Source organism: Lontra canadensis, unplaced genomic scaffold (genome assembly GCF_010015895.1).
Source record: "Lontra canadensis isolate GAN:19392208 unplaced genomic scaffold, GSC_riverotter_1.0 scaffold63, whole genome shotgun sequence".
Classification (NCBI taxonomy): domain Eukaryota; kingdom Metazoa; phylum Chordata; class Mammalia; order Carnivora; family Mustelidae; genus Lontra; species Lontra canadensis.
Genome location: NW_022631057.1, coordinates 10,760,594 through 10,781,547, shown reverse-complemented (window position 1 = coordinate 10,781,547; position 20,954 = coordinate 10,760,594). Strand labels below are relative to the sequence as shown.

The 20,954-nt window shown below is 47.0% G+C and overlaps 1 protein-coding gene, 2 non-coding genes and 1 pseudogene across 8 annotated transcripts in view; 3 read left to right on the top strand and 1 right to left on the bottom strand.

Annotated features, from left to right (window-relative positions):
- The first annotated feature begins 63 nt into the window (after nt 1-63).
- Nucleotides 64-1,007, top strand: LOC116879700 (annotated as a pseudogene).
- Nucleotides 1,008-3,506: 2,499 nt separating this feature from the next.
- On the top strand, nt 3,507-3,579 carry TRNAK-UUU. The gene has a single exon. It is a non-coding gene; the product is annotated as a tRNA-Lys (tRNA).
- A 278-nt stretch (nt 3,580-3,857) lies between these two features.
- On the bottom strand, nt 3,858-3,930 carry TRNAK-UUU. Its single transcript has one exon. It is a non-coding gene; the product is annotated as a tRNA-Lys (tRNA).
- Nucleotides 3,931-11,780: 7,850 nt separating this feature from the next.
- Nucleotides 11,781-20,954, top strand: part of PIK3C2B (phosphatidylinositol-4-phosphate 3-kinase catalytic subunit type 2 beta) — a 63,865-nt gene continuing 54,691 nt past the window's right edge. For 2 of the 6 annotated variants that reach the window (XM_032878382.1, XM_032878380.1), the window contains exons 1-2: nt 11,783-12,231; nt 17,092-17,154. The gene's annotated coding sequence lies outside the window, so the exon portion shown is untranslated. Of the gene's footprint in view, nt 12,232-17,091; nt 17,155-20,954 lie in introns of all 6 variants that reach the window. The other 4 variants (XM_032878379.1, XM_032878383.1, XR_004385108.1 and 1 more) reach the window with 3 other exon arrangements.

Genomic DNA, 20,954 nt, shown 5'->3' with positions numbered 1-20,954 from the left:
CTCATCAGATTTCAAAGACTAACTTAGTAGGACTTCTTTCCAGTTACTGCAGCTGGAGGAACCATGAGCCGCAGAGTCTCCAGAGACACTCTGTACGAGGCGGTGCAGGAAGTCCTGCATGGGAACCAGGGCAAGTGCCCAAGTTTTTGGAGACGGTGGAGCTGTAGATCAGCCTGAGGAACGGTGACCCTTACAAAGACAAATGCTTTCCAGGCACCATCAGACTTAAGACCACTCCCCGACCCAAGTTCTCCATATGTGTTTTTTTTTTTTTAAAGATTTTATTTATTATTTTATTTGACAGACAGAGATCACAAGCAGGCAGAGAGACAGGCAGAGAGAGAGGAGGAAGCAGGCTCCCTGCTTAGCAGAGAGCCCGATGCGGGGCTTGATCCCAGGACCCTGAGATCATGACCTGAGCTGAAGGCAGAGGCTTTAACCCACTGAGCCACCCAGGCGCCCCTCCATATGTCTTTTGAGGAACCAGTAGCCCTGTGATGAGTCCAAGGCTGTGGATATTCCCCACATGGACACTGAGGCACTGAAGAAACTCAACAAGAATAAAAAATTAGTCAAGAAGCTGCCAAGAAGCATGATGCCTTTTTGGCTTCAGACTCTCTGATTGAGCAGATCCCATGAATCCTGGGCCCGGGCCTGAAGAAGCCTGGCAAGTTCCCTTCCTTGCTGACCAACAGTGAGAACATGGCGGCCAAAGTGGATGAAGTGAAATCAATCATCAAATTCCAGATGAAGAATGTGCTGTGTCCGGCAGTGACCGTTGGCCACGGGAAGATGACAGATGATGAGCTCATGTACAACATTCACTTAGCTGTCAATTTCCTGGCATCATTGCTCAAGAATTAGCAGAACATCCAGGCTTTATACATCAAGAGCACCATGGGCGAACCCCAGTGCCTGTACTTAGGCATAGTTTAATAAATCCTAGTGTGCTACCATTAAAAAAAAAGAAAAAAGACTTAGGAAAAAATACTGTAAATTATCCCATTAATAATGCTTTATATTGAAGGGTGCCTGGATGGCTCAGGCATTAAGCATCTGCCTTCAGCTCAGGTCATGATCCCAGGGTGCTGGGATGGAGCCCTGCATCAGGCTCCTTGCTCAGTGGGAAGCCAGCTTCTCCCTCTCCCACTCCCCCTGCTTGTGTTCCCTCTCTCTCTATCAAATAAGTAAAATCTTTTTAAACAAATAATGTTTTATATTGATTACATATCAAAATGATGATATTTTGGATATATTGGGTTGAATCAAATATATAATTAAAATTGATTTCATCTGTTTCTTTTTACTTTTTTTAATGTGGCTACCAGAAAATTTTAAATAACAATTGTGGTTTGCATTATATTTATATTGAGACTGGTGTGGAATGCCAGCAAAGTAAGCTGGGGCCAGATTGTGGAGGATTTTGAATGCTGCTCTAAAAAGTTCCATGTGTTACTCAGTAAAGTAATGGGGAGAATCAAAGAGTTTTGAGCCAAGGAAATGCCATCTAATATTCCTAACTTAATGACTAAGCATTCTGTCTGCACACAGCCAATTTTAGAAACTATTTTACCATTAGCTCTGGGCAGATGGTTAATCGTGGCAATGTGATTCTTCCAGAGAATATTTGATGTGGTAGTCCTTGTCATTTTTATTGTAGCACAAATGAAATCTAATGTGTGCTCCTTTGAGGGGGAAATTGGAACGTAAATGAGCCAAACTTTTAATAATTCCCCTTTACTTAGGGGATAAAGTGATTCTTTTTGTCTGAAATTAACTCAATATAGTCAGCTTTCAAAATTCTCTACAGCTCCCCCTAATCCAGTCAAATATGTTAAAGGGTCACTATAGCTAATAATGCTGTAGTGCATATTTGAAAGTTGCTAAAAGAGGAGATCTTGAAAGTTCTCATCATAAGAAAAGAAAACTCGTTACTGTGTGTGATGACATGTTCATTAGACTTACTGTGGTGATCATTTTGCAATGATTACAAATACAGAATTGTTATGTTGTGCACCTGAAACTAATTCGATAAGAAAATAGTTGTTAAAAATATGTTGGGTTGAAGTGTAGATAGTGGTAGAATGCTAGAAAGAGCAGAATCTGTAGTCTGTTCTTGTTACGTCTTTGCCACGGTCTTTATGTGACTTCATGATTGTTCATTTCTTGTCAGACACCATTCGAAACAATTTATATAAACTATCTTAGGAATTCTCACAGTTATTCTATTGTCCGGAGACACAGAGAAGTAGCTTGCTCAAGAACACATGGTGTAAGTTTTGTTTGTTTGTTGGTTGGTTTGTGGGTTTTTTTGTGTGTGTGTGTTGTTGTGGTTTTTTTTTTTTTTTTTTGGAAGTAAGATTTCAGAAAGGGGCACTTAAATTCAGAACCCAGGCTTTATGTAGAAATATAGTGATCCTTTCAGTTTTTCAATGGACATATATGCATGAATTTTTTGAAATACATGAATTACTTTGAAATACTTCCTAACTTAACAATATTTTGCAACTTTCCCAGGTTGTATTCTCCTATAGCATGACTATTAATAGCTACATAATATTCCATGCATGAAGGCTGTATCACACTTTGTATAGCCATTATGTGATTTGCAATATTTTCCAATTAATATGCCATGACGATCTTTCCTGTAATCAAGTCTTTGTATACAAACCTGATGATTTCTTTAGGAGAGATGCCTACAAGTGAAATTTCTGGGCCAGAACAAACTGGAATTAATCTGGAATTAAACAGATGCAAAGAACAGAAAGCAACATCAGCTAACAGAAACTCTTTTATGTTCCACCCTCAGCCCCATGGCGGGTGACTCTCAAGGCCAGCCCTGTAGCAGAAGGCAGCGCTCAGATTGCCAATGGCCGTGGAAGAGGAGAGCCTCCGTGCTAGGATCCATAAAATCTCTCTGCTTTCCTGTCTCTCTGGCTTGCAGGGCTTCGGCCCCCAGGGTCTCGGCTGGGGACCTCCTCCCGGGTTTGCGTCACTTAAAAAATTACTTGGACGCCTTTAAGGGATTTACAGGACAACCACACTATCCCTCTGCAGGGTCCTTTCTCCCACTCCAAACGCCGCAGTTCAACCCAGCGGCTTCTGAGCCGTGTATTTATATTCTCTCCTAGACTCTCTTATTTACATTTCTCTTGTCAGGTCGGTTTTAGAACTGATATCCACCCTATTATCAATAGTAAAATAGATCTGATGCCACTACAACCCTTCGAAAGTGATACACCTCTCGTTCTCTTAAACCTGGAGAGAGGTTACAAATCAAAGAAGCCTACGTCATAATGGTTATTGAGCGCAGAAACACCTCGCAATTCTGAAGTAGCTGCTAATGCTGGTGAAAAGTGCCTGATTGAGGTCTTCTGTTTCTCTTGTAGGAATCCGGAGCTTTCTTGGGTTTAAAACAGTTTCACAAAACGCAGGTTGAGAAATCAATTACACAAGGTTCTTTATTCTTATGTAAGGCATTGTAGTGGGAGCCATTTCTCGTGAGAGCCCGGATAGCTCAGTCGGTAGAGCATCAGACTTTTAATCTGAGGGTCCAGGGTTCAAGTCCCTGTTCGGGCGCTTGTCTTTAACTTTTGCATTTTTTTTTCCTTCAATTTTTAACAATTTGAGAAACACAAATTCCGTCTCAATGAGAAACCACTGTACAAAAACCTCCATATTCGCTAAAAAATTAAGTAATTTTACATAGTCAGTTTTTTCTTCCCTGAGAACACATTTATCTTGCATATTCTAAAAGCAATGATAAAATGAATTCATTTTGAAGTAGAAGTACGTCTTACCTCAAGAATTTCGTATGGTAATATTCGGTAATGTAAATGAGGGGCAAAAGCCACAAACGCCCGAACAGGGACTTGAACCCTGGACCCTCAGATTAAAAGTCTGATGCTCTACCGACTGAGCTATCCGGGCGCTCTTGGGAAGAATTGTTCTTCTATTTACTTGATATAATTCTAATAAGTTATTTCTCTGGTGAAATACCTTTAAAATAATTCTTTCAGCACAGTAAGGGAAAACATTCACTTTCCTATCTTTTTCTCAATTTACTTAAGACATGTGTTCTTCGAGTTCTCTCATCTTTCATGTTTGCTCAATTGCCGATATCTACAAAACTGAAAGGAAACAGTAGTAACTTAAAAGACAAGGCAACCAACTTTAAATTTTCAGACATAGAGTTGCAACCTTTTTATTACAATTCTTCTGTCTTCCATCTATCACATCGCTGATAGGACCTCTTAATTTTAGTGACCCTACAGAACCAGAATAATGTATCTTTCCCCTTAATGAAAAATACATTTCCATTCACTAGGTGATGTCGCTATTAGATTAGCATTCCTCAGCACAAAAGAAGGAAAGATGCATTTGATTCATGAATAGAGGAGCTGATAGAAGAAAATAAAAGTAACAGTGGGAAGGGAGGGGGGTCCAAATTTAGATTGAGAGAAGAAGAGCTCAGACTCTTCATTTAGGTTTTGATCGGAGTTTTGCCTTCCTGACAAGTTGCAGTTTTCAAGTCAGGCTCACAAGACGAGCCCTCCTAAAACAGTGTTAGTGTGTACCAGCGGTAGCAACATGGAGTATTAAGAACAAATATCTCCAGATCAGCCTAGTCTTTCCCAAAATCAGTTTCATCAACCCTGACGCATAGGGTGTGGAACACAAGATTATGAAATTTTGAAAACCGATAAGGGAATTCATTCTTTATTTCTGGGAACTTGAGATTTCTGAACACAATGAACAACAAAACAGCTCAGTCTCAGCTGGAGGGATTTCTTTCCTACAATTGTCTGATTCTTTTAGAACGAAGACCAACAAATTATGTGACCCTGAGCAGGCCTGGGTTTCCGCATCTATAAAATGAGGGAATTGATTGGTTGACATGTAAGATACCTTCTAAATCGGAAGTTTTACCACGCTATTGCCTTTCCCACTATGAATAAGATTAGAAGGAACAGACTCAAAATGCAACACAAAGGAATGATTAAACTCAACAAATGTCTATTGATCTATTGATGTATGGTACCTACTATTTCTACAGCAGTAAACTAGGCACAGTGGGAAGGAAAACAGTAATCGTGGAAGGAAAGTGGGGAGTGTAAATTGGGTCTGAAGGATGGTGAACAGGCTCGTAGGGCTGGAACGGAAGGAAGTAGAAAGAGGAGGTGCCAGATTGGAGACATCTGACACTGACAGGTTTATTTCAGGCCAAGGAGGAAAAATTTTATCATATAGGCAATGCAAAGTTTGAAAGTTGAATAGAAGGTCTGGCTTGTTAACATTGCAGTGTCCCACCCGAGGTAGCAGGAGCTAAATCGGCTTTTCCCTACGTTGCATTACACACACCGGAAGGAGTGCAATCTTGGACCTAATTTAGCGCTAACCCCGGAGTGTTTCTTCAAGCTTCTCACTTTCCATAGACTGTCTAACTTAATTCTCCCGCTAGAGGGCAGTCTAAACTCACAGATTCTATATTGGGAACCCCGCCCCACATTTCTTAAGCATCATTCCCCCACTAATCTATCCCTTTTAAATTAAGTTTTTGTTTCAATTTAGTATAACATATGGTATAATATTAGCCTCCGATGTTCCCCCACTAATTTGTAAAGGGATACTTTTTGCCCACCCTCTCCCACCCTGCCCTGCCCTGCCCTGGCCCCCGCCCCCCCAATCACCAAACTCATCTGTCTTTGAAAATCACCATTGACTCTGTGTCAGAGCTGGGAAAAGTTGTGGAGCAGGAAAGGTAATGCCCTTCTCCCATCTCCTTCCCCTCTCAGTGACTCACTCCATCTGTTACCTGGACCCAGTCTTCTTAACAGTCAGCAACCATTAGCTTAAGCAGTCACACCTTGAAGTGGAAACTGTTTTCACAGGGACTTGAGGGCACCGACATGCATGGTGAGGTCTTGTCTTCCTCATCCTGAGGGTCCCACAGCATGCATGGCAGAGAAAGCACATGGTAGTTGTGAATTGGATCCAATTGTACTGAGAGCCAGATAGCACATCTCTAATAGTGAAATTCAATCTAGGCCTTGCAGGAGAAGTTTAATTTGGGGAGGCTTTTCCGGGACTTCCCAAACCAATGCCAAGTGTAGCGGCCTACTCAAGGACCCAGTCTTCCATCATCACTGTATAGGTGAGACCATTTGGAGTTGAGACCATTACAAGGCACTGGGGAGATGCCTGGTACAGAGGAGTTTGGAGACATCTCTTCTGGTGATTTGGCCCAATAACTTCAAACTGAGAGCAACCTGAGTTTCTGGTGGGTGCTCCCACCCCTCACCTCTCTGAGAATACGGGGAAGCTAGCAGCCCCACAGACTTGGACAGCAGCAAGAGCTCAAACATTGGGGTAAATATTTCCTGAACCAAGCAGCCCTCAAGCGTCCTGGGTCATTGGAAAGGTGTAAGAGAGAAGCAGGACTGTTGTCAAAGCCAATGGGATTCAGTGAGATTGAAGAAGTCAATCAACCACTAAATATTTCCAGGGCTCACCTACCCCATCTCCAACATCTATTCTCCTTTCAAAAAAATATTTAGATCTTTTTGTGGAGAGTCTACCGAAGGGTTTTTAAAGGAAAAAGGCACAAACATTGCCTTTTGCAATTTCCTTTTTTGCAATTAAATTCCTTTTTCAATTGCCTTTTGCAATTAAAGTTGTTTTGCAGATAAACCCTACCTAGCCCAGGGGCACTTGGGTGGCTCAGTCGGTTAAGCCCCGGGTCAGTTTCCTGTAGGGAGTCTGCTGTTCCCCCTCTGCTGCTCCTCCTCTGCCGCTCTCCCTGCTTGTGTTCTCCCTCTGTCAAATAAATAAAATCTTAACAAAAACAAAAAACCCTAACCCAGAGCAGAGCCCCAAGAGAACACAGCACAGATTTACTCACCTTCTCCTCTCATTCATTTCAACTACCTGCTCCCTAATAACCATGTCCCCATTCATTCACTCATCACCAATATTTACTGAATACCAGCTTTGGATCAGGCAATGAATTAATTTTAGAAATTCAAGGGTAAACCCGACAGAGATTGCCTTGTCCTTAAGGAGCTTATAGTCTAGGGGCACCTGGGTGGCTCAGTGGGTTAAAGCCTCTGCCTTCAGCTCAGGCCCTGATCCCAGGGTCCTGGGATCGAGCCCCATATTGGGATCTCTGCTCAGCGGGGAGCCTGTTTCCTCCTCTCTCTCTGCCTGCCTCTCTGCCTACTTGTGATCTCTGTCTGTCAAATAAATAAATAAAATCTTAAAAAAAAAAAAAAAAGGAGCTTATAGTCTAATCATTCTTCCGTCCCCTCTCCAATTCAGGAAGAAGTCAGACAAGTAATTTCGACAATGTGGGATTAGTGTGACAATCCAGGCATCTCTCGGGTGTATTTCGACATTTTCGGCAGGTGCTCTAGGGAAGCTTCCTGGAAAGCTAATTGTAGGGTGTATTAGTCTGCTATAGCTGCTATAACAAATAACCACACATTTAGTAGATTAAAAGTTTATTATCGTACAGTTCTGTAGATCAGAAGCCTAACATGGGTCCCACTGAGCGGAAATCTAAGTGTCAACAGGGTCGTGTCGTCCTTTCTGAAGGCTCTGGGGGAGAATCGGTTTCCTTGCTTTTCCAGTTTCTAGAAGCTGTTCATGTGGACTTCAACCCTCTGACTTAAGAGCCAGTAGTGTTGTATCTTACCATTCTTCCAGCACCACAGCGCCCTCTGATTTCAGCTGGGGAACAAGCTCCACTTTTGTGGACCAGTGTGATTAGCTTGGGCTCCCGTGGGTAATCCAGGCTAATCTCCCAATCTCACAGTCTTTAACTAAATCTCATCTGCACAATCCTTTTGCCATGTAAGATAACATATTTACACCTTCCAGGAATTGGGGAGCAGACATTTCCTCCTTTGGTGGGGGCATGATTCTGCCTACCATGTAGAAAGACAGCCACATAAAGGGAGGGGCAGCAGAGGTAAGGTTGTTGGGGGGGGGGGCTAGGAGGCCCTTTTCAACCAGTAGGAAGAGCTTGTAGAATGACTCCTAGGCAGGAATCACATGTATTCCAGAAACAATGCGGAGTTTGCATTGGAATGAGGGAGGGAGTTATTCATTCACCGCACATTTCTTAAAGCCCCGTACATGGTAGGTGCTGTTTTGAGGATACAAGGATAAACAGGACAAAGTCTCTGTCCTCTGAAAAGCAAGAGCCAGATTATGAGAAGCCTTGTTGACTTTCTTAAGGAGTTTGGGCTTCATCCAAGAGCTCTATGGAGTCACCCTTTCATCCACTGGACAAATTTTATTGAGCATGTGCTATGTGCCAGGAATGTTCCAGGCTCTGGGAATACAGAAGTCTAAAACTAAAGGGGAAAAAAAAAAAAAAAAACAGACCCAAAGAATCCCTGCCCTCGTGGATCTTCCATGCTAGCTGATGTTAATTAAGCAAGGGAAGCAGATGTCTGCTTTAGAAAGATGGTTCTGGCTGGGGTATTGGGGAAGAGACTGGAGCAGAGCAAGACTAGAGGTAGCCAGGCCCCCTTCCTCAAGATTCACAGCCTTTCTCCAGCTTCGTGTCCCTCCTTGGACCCATCCTCTTTTATCAGGGACCGTCTTCCCCTTTATCCTCCCACTGTACCTATTCTGCAACACCCCACCTGCAGCTCTGGTTCAACATCCTACACCTGGGTTTCCCGGCGCTGCCGAAGAAAATGAGGAAAGTGTTAATATCCCCTCCATTCCATATCAGAATATCTGATTCCAGCCACATCCTTGACCCTGCTGACAATTCCATTTCTCTCTCTGAGAAGCTACCATTCTCGTTCCTTTCGGTGTCTATTTTAATTTTATCCACTTACTTTAAGTCCCCAAGCCCAGCTTGACTTCTCTTTCAGGAGATTGCTTACAGACTGTCAGCTAGCAACCAGTTAGCTCCTAACCTCTAGGCTTACCAGTCTACCCAAGTGTCTGCTCTGCTCCTTGCCCTTTCTCAACGATGTACCAGGCAACCCCATCCCCTTCCCTCTGGTGTGTCCAGATCCCATTTCCTCTGGGACAGTTTTCATTAAGCCTCTCTCTCCTTGGTCTTCCCCCTCAACAACTGCATTGCACTTCCTTCCCATCTGAAAAAGGAAAGCCATAACAAAAACCTTCACCATCTTCAACCCCTATCCACTGACATTGTTCTTTCTGAATTGCCAGGCTTCTAGAAAGAAGCTCCAGTGGATTCCTGCCAATCCAAAGGGCACTTCCCAGGCCTGCCCTCCTGGTTGTCCCTGCCACACTCGTGTTCCGGTCACTTTCCTGACACTTCCTCCCACCCTCCATCCCGATACTCTTTGGTCTCGGTTTTTCCCTACCAACTTGGTTGTTTCTTCTCAACTTCTTTGGCAGGGTTCTTCCTCTGCACGCCCACTTGGGAGATCTCATGCATGCCCACAGTTTCACTGACTATCCATAATCTGAGGAGTCCAAAATTGCCCTCACTTGTCCACACCTCTGCTTTGACTTTAGTTTTTAGACATCCTTACCTAAACATTCCACACCTAACCCAAACCCAACATGCCCAAAATGAAATTCATGTTTGCTCCCCCAATACCTGGGCCCTGTCTTACCATAGTCCCCCAGCTGGTACATGGCATGACCTGCCACTAATTCTTAAGGCATCAAGCGGACAGTGATTCTAGATCCTTCTCCTCACTCCCTACACTCAATATATTATCAATTATTGATTTGACTTTTTTTTTAAGATTTTACTTATTTATTTGACACACACAGAGAGAGAGAGAGAGATCACAAGTAGGTAGAGAGGCAGGCAGAGAGAGGAGAAGAAGAAGGCTCCCCGCTGAGCAGAGCAGAGAGCCTGATGTGATTCGGGGCTCGATCCAAGGACCCTGAGCCTGAGATCATGACCTGAGCTAAAGGCAGAGGCTTAACGCACTGAGCCATCCAGGTGCCCCTTGATTTGACTTTCTAATCATTACCTGTATCTGTCCTTTCCTTTTTATCCTCACTGCCACAGCCCTGGCCCGGTCTTGAGATTCTCTGGTTTTGCACTCTGAATGAAGTCGTGGCCTCCATGAACTCTTGGCCCATACTCCTAACGTGGCAGGAAACAAATGGCACACTCCAGTTTGAAGAGACAATTTACAAAGGGTCAGCAGGGTGAAGGAAAGCCACAGGAATAGTGCGCTGCACACTGGGGCCGGCAGGAAAGCGAATTTCCACTCCCAGATCTGAGAAGCCAATTGAGATAATCTGCATCAAGAAAGCCCGGGGAAGGAGAGGGAACCACCCAGAGGGAATGGTTCACGGACATTCTCTCATTGGCTCTTCACAAGAGCCCTGAGTGGTAAGTGAAACTGATTATTATTACCGATGCTTGGAGCGCGACTACCCAAGGCCACATGGCAGAGAGTAGAGAGAAGAAACACAAGCTTGGGTCTCCCCCGTCATGGGCTTCTCCTCCTATGGTCTCACTCAGCATAGCCTGCAATTAGGGGTCCCTCGCATTCACTCAGATTTCGTCTTATATAAGAACAAAACAAAATCCCAAGAAATCCTTCTGCATCGGGAACTCGCTTTTTACATTGCTTTCTCCCGGTAGGACTTCTTCTGCTTAGTCAAATTCCCTACTTAATAAATATCCTCTTAACGGAGCTTTGGAGTCTCTTCAAGTTCTCTAACTTTATGAATCTAGGAATTGTGTTGGCTTTTTGCAGTTTTGTATTAATGAGGAAATTTTAGAGGTCCCATATCTTATTAAAAAGGCCTTTCCAACTTTTTTTTTTTTTTAACTCTAGTAAACCCTAAACAGGACTGAAATAGTAGCATTTTAACAAATATTTCCTTGAGACCAGGAAAGGGGTAGGTTGGCAGACGTTTCCATGGGAACCCTGGCTGGGGAGTTCCAGGATTCTGAGTGAGGCTGGGAGCCTGGAGACCCCATATCTGAAGGGGAAGGCCGGGGAGGGAGGCTGGGAACCAGGTGTTGATCCTTGCAGACCGGCCAGAGATGAAGGAGAGCCCCGGGAGAGAACAAATTCAAGTTTTGAGGATATTGTACTTTGAGATCGGAAATCTTAGTTACCATGCAAAGTAAATGCAAATGAGGAGCTGGCCAATTTTTGGTTGTTCTTTTTTTTTTTTTTTTTTTTGGGTGGAGTCTTTAGGAAAATTCTTCTAGAGACCACTGCTCAAAAAAAGCACTTCGAGTCAACATTTTAAACATAACCTACTACCTACCACAGCTGGGCTGGAGGACCCTCTATCACCCCTCCCCCTCAGGACTGCTATCCTCTGGGGTTCAGGTCGCACGAGGCACTCGGGCGGACAGAAACACCACCACGGCTGAGTGCTCAGCGCGGAGACAGCTTCCCCCCTACCCCCACCTCCTCCCTCAAGGTAGGGGCTTTTGCAGGCGTCGCCATCCTAATAACGCAGGGGGGGAAAGTCCTCGAACTGCCCGCGGTTCCTTTTCAGCAGAGCGAGCTGGCATTCATCTGACCCTGAGCAAAGGGGTCCCCGCGGGGAAAAGTAAAGACCCAGCTGCAGAGACCTCACCCGAGTGGGACGCGGCAGCGCTGGCTTCGGGCTCCAGAGCACAATCGGACGCCCGCGCGCTGCTCGCCCCCGCGCGCCTCCGCGCCCCCGCGCCCCCGCGCCCCCGCGGGGAGCGAGAGAGGGAGGGAGGGAGGCATCGAGCGGCGGCGGAGGGAGGGAGGGAGGCGGGAGGCGGGCGGGAGAGGTGGAGGGCGGTCAGGGTTCCGGGGACCGCCCCGCCCTCACGCTCGCCGCCGACTCGGCGCTGCGGGCTGGAGCGGGCGGCGGGGCGCCTGCCTGTCCAGGCCGGGGCTGGCCGCGCATCGCGTCGCGGTGCAGTGCGCCGGGTCTCCGGGAGATGGCTTCTCCGCTCCCGCCCGCTGCTCCCGCTATTGTCTCACCCGGGGTGGCTTGACTCTGCGGGCTCGCGCACGCTCGTGGCCCGGAGGGTTTCCCCCGCGCCCCCCCTCCGGAGCCGGTCCCGCGCCCTTTCCTGCCTTCCCCGCCGCCCCGGGGTGGGGGCCCCAGGGCCGGCGCGCGCGGCGCGCAGCGCGGAGAGGGGAGCGGCCCGGGAGCGGGCGGTGCGCGGCCGGCGCGCCCCGGTGCTGGGGACGCCCGGAGCTGCGGAGTCGGCAGCCCTTGTCGCCGAGCACACGCCACGTCGGTTCCTCGCGGGGAAGCCCGCAGCGAGCGCAGGTAGGACGCGCGGCGAGCCGGGAGCGCCGGCCCCGGCTCTGCAGGCGGCCCGCCGAGCGGAGGGAGCGGAGGTCAGGGGGCTCTGGCTCCAACATGGCATCAGCCAAAGGGCAACAATGGAAGGAGCCCCGGGCTCCCGGGGGCCGGCCGAGTCGCGGACGCGGTAGCCGCGAGAGCTCCGGCCCGCGGCGCCCTGCAGGTGGCCGACCCCCGCCGCCACCCGGTCCCTGCAGTTTCGGGGCGTCTCGGGCCCCGGGGCACCGCCTTCCCACTCCTTTCCCTCTCAGCACACTTCCTGGCTCCCAGCTGCAAGGCGATCTGAGCCAGCCAGTGGTTGAGGGGGTTGGTTTGTTTAAGATAAGAAATAAAAAGCAAGACCTGCCCCGGAGTGGGGGTAGCGGGGGGTGGCGCTTTCCCTTGCAGTGGGTGAAAAGTCAGCATCTAGCTTGGGGAATATATACATTTTTTAGCCAGACGGAGGGCGTACTTGGCTTCTGCCTTATAAGGGTACTGCAGCACCGGGAGAAGCTGGAGGGGGAAGAGAGGGACCCTCAGGCCCGAGTTTCCGGGCCCTCCGGGGAGGCGCTGCTCTCCTGGCTGGTACTTGTCTCCGTTTTTGGCTCCCGACAGTGGCGGCTTTGATGTTGGGGAGCAGTCGCAGCAGCAGGAAGCCCAGGGGACGCTGCCAAGCTGGGGTGGGGTGAGGTGGGGAGCCAAGGGCTTTGGCAAGCTCCTGGGTTGTGAGCAGAGATTACCAAATGTATGAGGTTAGTGTACACACCCTGGTTGGCTGAGGGGCGCGCGCGCGCGCGCGTGTATGTGTGTGAGTGTGTGTGTGTGTGTGTGTGTGAGAGAGAGAGAGAGAGAGAGAGAGAAGAATCTTCCATTGCTTCTGCTCCTTCAGACCAACCTTCTCTCCCCGTCCGTCCCCACCCCCTTTCGAGGTCTTTGTGGCTTCCCTGTCCCAATCCCACCAGCCACGCCTGGGATGGAATCTCTATTGTCTCCTGGTGCCCTGATGGCTTCCCCCACTCTCCAATTCTGTTGGGGAATTTTGTACTCTGGGTTGACTGGTCCCAGCATGGCACCAGATTCCTGAGCACACAGCTACCCGGGCTTCCAGAAGTGGGCCAACACTGCCCCTCCTTCTCTCTCTCAACTACCTGGCTGTCTGGGATGTGGCCAAGCAGATGTAAGCAATTTGCACTGAATTCCAACCCTGTATCAGTTGCTGAATGAAAACTTACACCACCACCACGCTAGGCCTTGGGAAGATATTGGGAAAGAAGTGTTCCAGGGGGTGGCAAACCCGATCCCCAAGTATTCCTCCTTCCCCAAGTCCAGCTGTGCATCGTACAGCTGAGAGGTCATGGGGCTTCAGGACTTCATCTCCTCCAGAGCCTGGCAGTCCCATCTGGGGTTGTGTCCATGGAAAAATTAAGCAGAGGCCCATTTCCTAGCACTGCCTGGCATCTAGCGCCTGAGGAGACCTGTGGCTGTGAGCCGGAGCCCTGGGCTGAAGCTGTGGCTGCTTCTCCTTTGGCCTTTGGGTGAGCTCAAGGTTTGATTTCCATGACTCCGAGTTTACTGCTGAGTGTGCATGGGTGTGTGTGTTTCTGAATTGGATCAAGCTCGCAGCCCTGGCCGGGGAGGGAACTTGGTGCATTTTCCTCTAGCTGGAAGCATCCGGGAGGGAGGCCCCATGGATCTGGGGCCTCAGGATTTTCTCTGAGTGGCTCCTTTGGGATTGCCCAGTGACCTGGAATGCTTTTGGTCTTTGCCATGACGCAGTGGCCCTCTAGCAGACACCCCACAGCCCTGTGGGCCTTTGGTCCCCTCTCTGGTTTCCTCACTGCACTTGGCCTAGGTGCTTCACAGGTGCCTCATGGGATTGGTCTTTCAGCTTGGACAGCCCTGCCACAGCCAGCACCGAGGAAAATGAGAGAACTGTGTTCCCTTTGAGGGGTTCATGGCTGGCCGTAAATTTCAGGCTCCTCGTGTTCCTAGGATGTGAACTTAGACTTGATAAAACAGAGTAGTAGAGAATATAGTGGGTGGAATTGGGGTCAGGAGGCTTGGGTTAGAGTCCTGGTGTGAGTATGAGCATGGACAACTTATGAACCCGAGACTTAGTTTGTATAATCTGTAAAATGGGGGAAACATACCCTTGGCTCACAAGATTGCTTTAAAGATGAAATACACTGCTTACCACGAACTGAATAAAATCAAGTGTGCAAAAGCACTCCGGAAACTGCAGAGTACTAGACCAGTGTGGGTTATACACCCTGAGTTTAGCCTTGGTTACAACAAGGGAGGGATAGCTGGTGGGTTTTGCGAAAGGAGCAGGAAAAAGGGATAGAATAGAGAATGTGCTGGAATCTAGGACGAGGGAAGAGTGATGGGCAGATGACAAGGTAGCTATTTCTTGGGTTACTTCTCTTTTTTTGGGGGGGTTACTTCTCTTTAAAAAGTGCTGGCAGGATGGGAGCTAGGAGAGAGGGAAAGGCTGCTTACTAATATCTGTAGGGAAGTAGGGAAACAAAGACCCACCAAAGGTGGGCTACTGTCCATAGACGGGGTAGTGCTGAGCTGGCAAATAATATAATAGCTAACATTTACTGATGTCAGTCAGCTGGTAAATGACAGAGGACGGATTGGAAGCAGGCTGTTTCATTCCAGACCCTGTGCTCATAACCTCAATGCCACTGTGAGGATGATACCAGGTCTCGGGAGGACAGAAAGGGCAATGAAATTCATTCAGACCAGATTCCCTGACTTGAACACCCTTGACATGTCACCAGACTGGGACAGTACCTTAGATAATAAACTTCCCAGGGGCAGGGGCCCAGCACGGCACCTCCTTAATTCCCAGGTGTTTGGGGGTCAAGGGACATGTATGAGAATTCCTTGGGATCCTGCCTTACCTTTTTCTGCTTTCTCATTCATATCCCTACCTCAGTGTAAGGAGAAGACGGGGTAATCAAATCGAGGAATTTTGCTACCTTCTGGGCAACATTAATAAGAGGTTTGGGACTTGGGGTACTCCGGAAATTCAAGGCAAATCTTTTGTTTTAGTATTTCTGTGTCTGCTTTATTTCATGCCTGTTTTACAAAATGAAACATAGGAGGCTGTTACTCTTGCGTATCCTGTGACTGCATACAGCTTTAGAACTGGCAAGGACGGGGCGCCTGGGTGGCTCAGTGGGTTAAAGCCTCTGCCTTCGGCTCAGGTCATGATCCCAGGGTCCTGGGATCGAGCCCCGCATTGGGCTCTCTGCTCAGTGGGGAGCCTTCTTCCCCCCACCCCTCTGCCTACCTCTCTGCCTACTTGTGATCTCTCTCTCTCTGTCAAATAAATAAAATCTTAAAAAAAAAAAAAAAGAACTGGCAAGGACTTTGGAGGTCATTTCTCTGAGAAGAAGTGACTCTTCCAAGGTCACACAGTTACTAGCAGTGTTAGAACTTTACCCTTGCCCCCTGGATCACAATGTGACTGACGACAGGACCTACCTTTCGGCACTTCACAATCGTATGCAGACCTTGTCAGTGATTTCATTGTTGGGGAATTCTCTCAGAGCACTAATGATGGAATTCACTCACCCCAAATTCCTGAGTTGGTTAAAGACATTAAGGACACAGAAGACACCGTTCGTGCTGTGGGGCAGAGGTCCTCAAGGTCAGGAGAAGGAAGAGGATAGAAGTTCTCAGTATTCCTGAAGCAGAACACAGAACCTGGGGCCGGAGGATCTAGCCATTCACTCCTTCCTCTTTTGAAATACTTCCCATAGGAAATCTCACCCTGCAGAGGCTCTGTAGTATATCCAAGAGGAACCAGAGATCATTTGCCTCTTCAGAAAATGTTTTCCTTTCACCAATGCTTTATCATTCCTGCCTCTATTCCTTCCTGAAAACTCTCTTCCATTCCCTTCTTCCTGCAGCTTTCTCTCTCTCCCGCCAGCCAACCCTAGTCATGGTAAGATTAATCTCCTGGGTGGCAGTGCTTTCTTTTCTTCTTGGCAGTTCTTCCTACAACACTTTGTGTGTCCTAAGTCTCTGCTCCTGAGGGTCCTGTCCTGGAGACTCGATTCTACCTTGTCTCCTCTCCCTGCATCCTCCACAAATGGAGGTGGGTGTCAGGAATGAGAGCTGCTCTGCTCAACATGGCTTTGTTGTCCATGCCTGGCTAAGCCCAGGCCCACCAGGAGTAAGCTTGCGTGGAGGCATCCTCTCTAGCTAAGTTCTTCTGTCTATCTTTGTGTAGTTGGTACCCTTGGCAGCAAACCAGGAGACTAGGGTGAGGGGGAAAGAGGAAAGAACCAAGAAGATTCCATTTTGAGGAAATGCTACAGTGTGCCTTGCTAGGGAGAAGAAATAGATAATAGATACGAGCCTTTCTTGTCTTAGGTCTTAGACGAATCCAGAACACAGGAGAGTGTCCTGATGGGGCTTTTCCACTGCTGAAACATCTCTTGAGAGTCGCTCTTTTCCAGAAGCAGAGCGTCTGCCGTGTTCCTCCTGATTCGCCCTGTGGTTAGGTCTTCCTGAGGATAAGTAAAGGAAGTTAAACTGATAAGGAGCACCATTAAAGTGTGTTTAATTCTGACCCAAAAAGGAGAGATTGTTTGCAAATTGGGTATTAGGGGAAGCTGGGAGAAAACGTCTCTATTATTTCCTCCCAAAATATAATGGCCAGGATTTCATGTTTCCACTCTAGACTTCAAGAAGGCAGGGTTTTGTTTTGTTTTTTTTAATTAAGGGAAAAGATAGATTCAAAGTCCCTGACAAGTGACTTTGAAAGATAGAGTGGTTCCAGAGGGTTGGCAAATTCTCTCAAGTGCAATTTTCATGACACTGTTGCAGATGGTTCTGGAACACAAGGGGAGAAGGAGCCACCGGAGCAAAAAAGTTCAAGTACCAAGAAGGGTAAGAGTGTGTGACGAAGAATAGCCAGGAGCTCTGAGTGTCCATCCTCTGGTAGCTTTTTTTTCTTTCTTTTCTTCTTCTTCTCCTTCTTCTTCTTCTTCCAGCTTTTGCTTTTTTTTTTTTTTTCCTAAATTTTAATTTTAATTCCAGTTAGTTAACATTTAGTTTCAGGTGTTGTCCCCTCATAACTTTTCTTTTCTTTTTTTTAAAAGATTTTATTTATTTATTCGACAGACAGAGATCACAAATAGGCAGAGAGGCAAGCAGGAGGTTGGGGACCAGGCTCTCTGCTGAGCAGGGAGCCTGATGTGGGGCTTGATCCCAGGACCCTGAGATCATGACCTGAGCCGAAGGCAGAGGCCTAACCCACTGAGCCATCCAGGCGCCCCCACTTTGTAATTTTTCAGACATTATCTTTACTTTCCCCATCCCCTAACTTCGGAGGAAACCATGATGATGAAAATGTGTCGTTACCCCCCCCCCCCTTAGCAATGGGACAGCTGCAATTCAGATTAGGTTTGCTTCAAAAGAAGATTAAGAAACATGCCAAAGATAATTAGAGAAGAACCACAGTTTGAATCCAGGTCAGGATACCTCCGGCACCTGTGTTTCTTCCTCCCGGACTCCCCTGTAAGGGATCTCTGAGAGAAAAGTGTTGATGAGGCCCAAGTTCTGAATGAGATGGGGTTTCCCCAAGAGTCAGTTAACAACAGAAAGGGTTGTTCTCAAAGTCGTTTGTGGAAGAAGCTATGGCCTCAAAGGCAGAGAAGTCTCTCAGAAGAGAATGGTTAGAAAGAACTCATTCATTCATTCAACGATGTTTTTGAGGGCTTACTAATGACTGTCAGTACTTTCAGTGGTGAGGACAGAGAGCCTTCCAGAACTTACAGTTGAGTGGGGAATACAGACAAGTAAATAGGCTGTGGGGTGAGTGGGTGGGTGGGGGAGAATGGGATGCTTTGGAAACTCATAAGGGGGGCATTTGGGGTAGTCAGACTTCCTGGAAGAAATTCAATGTTAGCCAAGATCAGAACAATGTGTAGAAATTGGGCTGGGGGACAAAGTGAAAGGCAAAGCAGGTGAGGTGAAGGTACTTTAATCTGGCCAAACCCATTGAAGGAGTGTGTATCTTACAGTTTATTCACGATGTACCTGACAGTCTCCTCAGGGCACAGGAGTGAAGAGGACATTCCCTGCCCTTCTGGATTTTGTGTTCTGGGAGAACTCAGCTCACTAAGAATAAATTTCATGAAGCTTCTTTATTTTGCTGACAGGGATTTTATACTGGTAGATCAGGAAATTCCTCATAGACAAGCTCTGTCTGAACTTAGGGAGAGTTTGAGAAAGACTCAGGATAGTCCTATGGGTAATGTAGGGTAGAGACAAAAAGTGGGTTAATTAATGGTTGGTTAATTCTTCTCCGACAAAAACATCTTCAGTGCCTCTGCTCCTTCATTCTTATAGTCACTGATTCATCAACTGAAGGGCACTATAAATTTAGTATATAAGTAAGAGTATGGCTTTAGAGTCAATTCCGTGGGTTCAAAGCCTGGCCCTCCCACATACCAGTTGTTTGATCTTGGGAAAGTTACTTCATTTCTCTGTGCTTCTGTTTCCTCATTGTAAGATGGGGAACATAATAGTACCAAGGGGAAAAAAAGGCTGTGGTAGAAATGAAATGAGTTCATTAGTGAACTAACTATCTAGAACAGTGCCCGATACTTAGGAAGGGCTTAATAAATGGTGGTGGTTACAATTATGTTATTAGGGATACAGACTTAAATTCAGCATGGTCCATGACCTTGAGGTAACCACATTGGACTCCAAAAACTGCAGGTGAATGGATGAACTGCTTTATGGCGGGGTCATTCCTATAAGCTCACTACAAGGCACCTGTCATGCGGCCACTCCGAGAGCTGGTGTAATCTGAGGCAGCATTTCAGAGAAGCGTAGAAGCTAGGACCATGGTGCTTCATATTTGGGGGGCCTCTAAACCCTGTAAGTCTAATAAGTGCTATGGGGTATCAACCTGGAAAAATAAACTGCAGTTTTGCCTTTCTCATTCAGAATCTCTAATCCTACAGCAGGAAGGTGTTAAATGTTCTCGTCTGGGTTGGTCTGATCACCTTCCAAACACAGTATTTAACAGCTCTGTCCCTGGTGTGAAACACTGGGCTGAGCATTGTGGGAAAGGCAAAGGGAAATAAGAGATAAATTTTATTCTTAGATTAATGGGCTTCTGTTACAAAAGTGCTTTGTAACTGTGAATCACGTACACGGATAAAGATGATTCTAATCACTAGTAGGTATAATGCCAAACAGTATAAATGCTGTGTTTAGAGTTGTCCAAAAGAGAACAGAAGTCACTTTCAGGCCTAGGAGATGAGAACAGGCCCAAATATAAGAGCAGGCCCTTGTAGAGGGCAAGGCAGAGAATATTCCAGAAGGCACGAGCGTGACTGAAGAGTTGTGGAAAAACTTGCCCTGAGGAATGGTTAATAACCATCAGCGTTTGGGGGCCATGCATGGACCTGGGCTTGGACTCAGTGTGGGGACTCTTGAAGGTCTGATAATGAAGGGGAGAGACAGAAACTTTTTCCTCAGAAGGATGACAGGAACAGAACCATTGCGGCAAGGTTATCTTGGAAGTGGAGCACAGATGCTTTAGGGTTCAGTGGGGAGACAGACCTCCTTAAAAGGCTGTTTCACTTGTTCAGGTAAAAGAATAGTAAATTTTGGTGCCTGATAGGTGCTTCTAGTAGGTAATTTCAGTTAAGGAAAGTAATCCAAAGCTTGGAAAGGTGTGGACCAGTTTGAGAGAGATTGGAACAGGAAGGCTGGGGGATTTCCTTCCCTGGAGGTAGACTGGTTGTGACTCAATCTGGAAGGAGCACTGAAGTGGGAGTCTGGGACCTCTGGGTTCTAGCCACACTTCTGCCACTGACTATCTATGTGACTTCGGACAAGTCATTTCTCCCCTCTGGTCATTGGTTCTTTGTGTAAAATAGGGATTCAGTTTTTCTCTGTGTTACGCTGTGCTCACCCCAAGGGTAGCTGCCAACTGCCACCCACCACTGTCACCCACCACTGTCACCCACCACGCTACTATAGTACCACTGACTAGATTCTCTGTGCCCTTTACTCCCATGACTTACCATTCCATAACTGAAAGCCTGTATCCTCCTCTCCTCTTCACCCATTTACACAGTTGGTCATTGGTCCCCTTATTTGCAAAACAGTGGGTTGTCTTTTGGTTTTTCCTTGTTTATTATTTGCTTGCTCTTGAGTGGCTTGGGAGGTGAAGAAGTGTTTTGGGGTTTGAGGGGTACTGCAGAGCCATATTGGGATGATCACTAAGGGCAGCTTGCACTTTCGGTAAACAGGGATGTGCCTGGGGCCCATTCTATGAGATGGGAAAAACACGAAGAGTTTTGGCCTCAAACAAGTTTCGACTGAATTCTTGATTCCACCGTCTATGGGTTGTACGACCTTGGGTAAATTTTGCAGTCCTCTTCCTGTTTTCTACTTCCCTCATCCGCTAAGTAAGGATATTAATATCCACATGGGAGGATTGTTGTCAGGATTAGAGAAGACAATACCTGGCACAAACTTGCGGAGGGGAAAAACAGGTCTCCTTCTTTCCTTCTGTTTCGTGCTGCTCATATTTGCTTAGCCTCTCCCCAGCCCTGCCCCGCCTTCTCCTCTCTCCCTTTCACCCAGACAAAGTATGACACCTCCACTCCGTCACGACAGCGGGCCTGTCCCTGGGGGAACTAACTTGACAGACTCTGTAATGCTGT